General features: G+C 35.8%; 1 pseudogene; it reads left to right on the top strand.

Moving 5' to 3' along the window:
• The first annotated feature begins 770 nt into the window (after positions 1–770).
• LOC100012551 (heterogeneous nuclear ribonucleoprotein H-like) lies at positions 771–2080 on the top strand (annotated as a pseudogene).
• The last annotated feature ends 3656 nt before the right edge of the window (positions 2081–5736 follow it).

Here is a 5736-nt window from a genome sequence, read left to right as displayed (position 1 = left end):
CCAGTAATAAGTCTCAATAGAAGATGCTCTCTTTACATGTCCTTTTCTCCAATCTTTATTGATGTTGGAGTAGTTAACAATATTTGGAATAGCCCTTCCCAGGAAGGCTGAGATACTCCAGTATGCTAGAAATTCTTAATATACACCTTGTCTCCTGGGTTCAGGTCGTGAAATGAAAAATCTAGTGGTCCAGCTTGAACTGCAGTTCCAGATTTATGGAGTTCACACAGATTGTGCTGTAACTCCTGTATATAGGAAGCAATAGTAGTATCTCCCCCGAATAGTGATGTATATGCAGGGGATAAAGGCTTGGCCTATAAAGGTGGGTATCCAAAAAGCATCTCAAATAGTGAGATGTGTAGGTCTCCTCTAGGCATGCTTATAAGATAAAATAGGGCCAGAGGGAGAATTTCAGGCCATTTTAAATGTGTCTTATTTCATAATTTGCCAATCATAGTTTTAAATTCTCTATTCATTCCTTCAACTTGGCCTGAGCTCTGGGGATGATATGGTACATGAAATTTGGGAGTTATCCCCAAGCAAGAATATATCTGATTTAGGACAGAATCAGTAAAATGACTTCCTCTATTTGAATCAATACGTGCTGACAGGCCAAAGTGAGGAATAATTTCTTTTAAAAGCACCTTACCACATTTCTTCATAGCCACGCCAAAGTCAAGTATTGAGCCATCACCACTGACTGAACAAGTTGATGCTGAGCACCAAAGGCGGAGAAGGCTTTGTGGTGAAGGTCTGGGGCTTGTCCTGGTCTTGCTCAGCTGATGAAGTCCAAAGCTTCTTCTCGGAATGCAAAATTCAAAATGGGGCATCAGGCATTTGTTTCATCTATACCCTGGAAGGCAGACCAAGTGGAGAAGCATTTGTTGAACTTTAATCAGAAGATGAAGTCAAATTGGCACTGAAAAAATACAGAGAAACAATAGGACACAGATATGTTGAAGTATTTAACTCAAACAATGTTGAAATGGATTGGGTGTTGAAGCATACCTCTCCAAATAGTCCTGACACTGCCAATGATAGCTTTGTGCTCCTTAGAGGACTCCCATTTGACTGTTGCAAGGAAGAAATTGTTCAGTTTTTTCAGGGTTGGAAATCGTGCCAAATGGGGAGGAGTACAGGGGAGGCCTTCATGTATTTTGCTTCACAGGAAATAGCTAAAAAGTCTCTAAAGAAACACAAGGAAAGAATAGGGCACAGGTACATTGAAATCTTCAAGAGCATCCAGGCAGAAGTTCAAACTCATTAGGATCCTCCTTGAAAGCTAATGGCTATGGTCCAGGTCCTTAAGACAGGCATGGTGCTGGCAGAGGCTATAACGGCATTGGTAAAGGAGCTGGGTTTGAAAGAATGAGATGTGGTGCCTATGGTGGAGGGTATGGAGGCTATGATGACTACAATGGATATGATGATGGATATGGCTTTGAGTCTGATAGATTTGGAAGATACCTCAATTATTGTTTTTCAGGAATGCCTGATCATATATATGGAGATGGTGGGTCTACTTTCAAGAGTACAACTGGCCATTGTGTGCATATGAGAGGATTACCTTACAGAGCTACTGAAAATGATATTTACAATTTTTTTCTCACCACTCAACCCTGTTTGATTACACATTGAAATTGGCAGAGTGATGGCACACTGATGGCAGAGTGACTGGAGAAACAGATGTTGAATTTGCTACTCAAAGAGATGCTGTGGTAGCTATGTGAAAAGACAAAGCAAATATGCAGCACAGATATGTAGAACTCTTCTTGAATTCTACAGCAGGAGCAAATAGTGGTGCTTATGGTAGCCAAATGATGGGAGGCATGGGCTTGTCAAATCAGTCCACTTACAGTGGTCCAGCTAGCCAGCAGCTGAACAGGGGTTATGGAGGAGGATACGGTGGTCAAAGCAGCATGAATGGATATGACTAAGTTTTACAGGAAAACTCCAGTGATTTTCAATCAAACATTGCATAGGGAGCCAAGGATCGATGAACACCAGCTACTACAGTAGCGGGAGCCATGCATCTATGGGAGTGAACAGAATAGGATGGATATCTGGCATGTACAGTATGAGTGGTAGGTGGGGAATGTAAATCCTGATCACTGACTCTTGGTCAACTTTTTTTTTTAAAGAAAAACCAAACAAAAAATGAAGTTTAACAGTTTTGAAATATAGGCTTGTGATTTATGCTTACTGTAAGTGAAATCAGGACTGTTTTAAAAACTTTAGGTTTTTGAACACGGAAAAACATTCTATAACTGTTAAAATAATTTCAGCTTTTCTCAAGGTAGTTATGTTGTAGGAGTGTACTTAAGCAGTAAGCATATTTAGGTTAAAGCATTTTCAATTCTGTTCAATATTGCTCTTATACCACATTACATGGAACACTGTTTGAGATGCATGTTGGGAGACATACTTTTTTATGTAAAACAAAATATAGGAGCTGCATCTGTGATTCAAAAGTGAAACATTTGGCATGTTTGTTCTAGTTTATTTCATTTGCTATCCTGTGTTTACTATGACTAGACAAAATTTATAATGTCCAGCCTTTGGCATTGTTATGAAATCTATCTGTAGGTGCTCAAAAGGTGTGTAAGCCAGAGGATGCCCACCAAAGGCTTTGCCATGAAAGGTGTGTTGGTTATAAGCTTGGCAGGTAGAGCAGGCTGTACACACTTTAGAGGCTATAGTAGTTATACCAGGGGCTATCCATGCTCTCTTAACAGAGTCCATGATGCCCTGGGTACCAAAGTGACCATTTTTATGAATTGTAAAATAGTGAGTTCTTATCCCAAAAGCTGGAATCTTTGCATTTATCAAACATTAGCTTGCTGAGGTCACTTACCCCAAGTCTATTCCATTGATTTACCCTTCTGTCTCTTAACCAGTACCCTACTGTTTTGATGACCACTGCTTTATAATATAGTTTAAGATCTGGTATTGCTAGGCTCCCATCCTTTACTTTTTTAAATTAGTTATCTTGATATTTTTGATCTTTTTTTCTTCCAAATGAAGTTTGTTATAATTTTTTTTCCAATTCAATAAAACATTTCTTGATAGTTTGATAGGTAAGGCACCAAATAAGTAAAATAAATTGGATTGGGTTGTCATTTTTATGATATTAGCTCATCCTACTCATGAGCAATTAATGTTTTTCCAACTACTTAGATATAGTTTTAATTGTGTAGAAAGTGTTTTGTAGTTGTGTTCATATAATTCCTGTGTTCATCTCAGCAAGTAGATTCCTAAATATTTTATATTGTGTAGGGCGTTTTTAAGTGGAATTTCTCTTTATAATTCTTTCTTCTGGGTTATGTTGGAAATATATAGAAATACTAATGATTTGTGTGGGTTTATTTTGTTTCCTGAAACTGCTAAAGTTGTTAATTATTTCCATTAGCTTTTTTAGTTAATTCTCTAGGATTCTTTAAGTAGACCATCATATCATCTGCAAAGAATGATAGTTTAGTGTCCTCATTGCCCACTTTAATCCATTTAATTCCTTTTTTCTTTTCTAATTGCTACTGCAAGCATTTCTAGTACAATGTTAAATAATAGAGGTGATAATGGACATCCTTACTTCACTCCTGATCTTCTTGGGAAGGCTTCTAAATTATTCCCATTGCATATGATGCTTGTTGATGATTTTAAATACATACTGTTTATTATTTTCAGGAAAGGCTCATCTATTCCTATACTTTTTAGTGTTTTCAATAGGAATGAGTATTGTATTTTTGTCAAAGGCTTTTTCTGTATCTATTGAAATGATTGTGTGGTTTCTGTTGGTTTGCTTATTGATATGGTCAATTATGTGGATGGTTTTCCTAATATTAAACCATCCTTGCATTCCTGGTATAAATCCCATGTGATCATAGTGAATAATCCTCATGATCTCTTGCTGGAGTCTTTTTGCTAGTATTCTATTTAAGATTTTTGCATTTAAGTTCATTAAGGAGATTGGTCTCTAGTTTACTTTCTCTGCTTTTGGTCTACTTGACTTTGGAATCAGTACCATATTTGTGTCATAATAGGAATTTGGTAAAATGCCTTCTTTGCTTATTTTGTCAAATAGTTTGTTTAGTATTGGGATTAGTTGTCCTTTAAATGTTTGATAAAATTTACTTGTGACTCCATCTGTCCATGGGGATTTTTTCTTAGGAAGTTTCTTGATGACTTTTTGATTTCTATTTCTGAGATGGGCTTGTTGAAGTATTAGATTTCCTCTTTTGTTAAAATATACAACTTATATTTTCATAAATATTCACACATTTCACCTACATTGCCATATTTTTCCCATATAATTGGGCAAAATAGTTCTTAATAGTGGTAAGTGCTATTATTAAAACTATTTTACAGAGGAGAAAACTGAGGAAAACAGGGTAAGAGACTTGCCTATGATTACATAGCTAGTATCTAAATATGGATTTGAACTTAGGTTTTCCTGACTCTAGGCCTCTTACCATTGTCACCTCTATGCTTCAGAAAGTCTTCAACTTTCCCTCTCTAGAGATCTTCAAGTAAAGGATGTGTAAAAACTAGTGAGTATTTTTTTAGAGAAGGCTTTTGGTCAGACTTATATTGGTTTCAATGATCTCTGATACCCTTTCCAAAGTTTCAGGTTTTGTTCTCTGCTTGTTTAGTTATTTATTTGCTTGGAAAGTAATTTTTGTTTGTAAACTCTGTATAGTGATGCAAATCATCAATAAATTATCTTCAGAGTTGCCAAAGGCAAAAACAGGCTAAATGACTTATCCATTTTCACAAAGATAGTGTTAGTCAAAGATAGAATTTGAAATTAGGTTTCCATGGTTCTAAGACCAAGACCAAACCTTTTTCTACTAAGTCAGTTGTGTCAAACTCAAATAGAAATGGGGGACCAAACCACACAAAAGGATACCTCTTGGCCTCATATTGACTTAGAAAACCATAGATTATCTATGACTTATTGTATATTTATTTAAGTTGTTCAATATTTCCCAAAAACATTTTTAAACCATTACCTTCTATTTTAGTAACAGTTGTAAGACAGAAAAGAGGTAAGGGTTAGGCAGTTGAGGTACAGTGACTTCCCCAGGGTCACATCATCAGATTTGAATCCAGATCATCTTAATTCCCAGCCTGAAGCTCTGGATGCTCCACCAATTACATTAAAATCTTGTTAAGTCTAACATTGGAGGTGTTATGGGTTGTGTGTTTGACACATCTGCACTAAATCATTGTTGCTTCAAAGTCAGTCAATGTTCCTACTGCTGATTCAAAAATTCTGGATGATACTTGTCTCTTCTGAGTCACAGAAGAAAGTTAAATTATATTCTTTATATATTTTTACATTCAATATACTTCATTATATTCTAGTTCATTGAAAATTTGTTAATTTATCCTCTTGGGTAGCCTTCTATTAATTAGAATACCATATTTTCCAATATGTCTGATAACTGAGTTTCCTACATTATAGAGGAAATCTATTTTAACATACTCCCTTGCTGTGGGGATTAAGATGCACCACCTGTTAAGCAGGGAAGCCCAATTTCCTGAAAGAGTGAGTCATATGTTAGAGCAATTTGATATACCACAGGCAGTCTTTAACATGCTATTATTAATGTTTCTTGAAATAAGCTTTATAACAGTTGTCTCCATTTTTAAAGACTAAAATTTAAAAAAAAAAACTTTGGAAGAAAAAAAGTCACTCAACAGTACTTAATTTGAGAGCTCTGAGAATTTTTTGCT

Source organism: Monodelphis domestica, chromosome 4 (assembly GCF_027887165.1).
Source record: "Monodelphis domestica isolate mMonDom1 chromosome 4, mMonDom1.pri, whole genome shotgun sequence".
In the NCBI taxonomy this organism is placed as follows: Eukaryota; Metazoa; Chordata; class Mammalia; order Didelphimorphia; family Didelphidae; genus Monodelphis; species Monodelphis domestica.
Note: the sequence above shows the minus strand (reverse complement) of the source record. Positions and strands in the feature narration are given on the sequence as shown.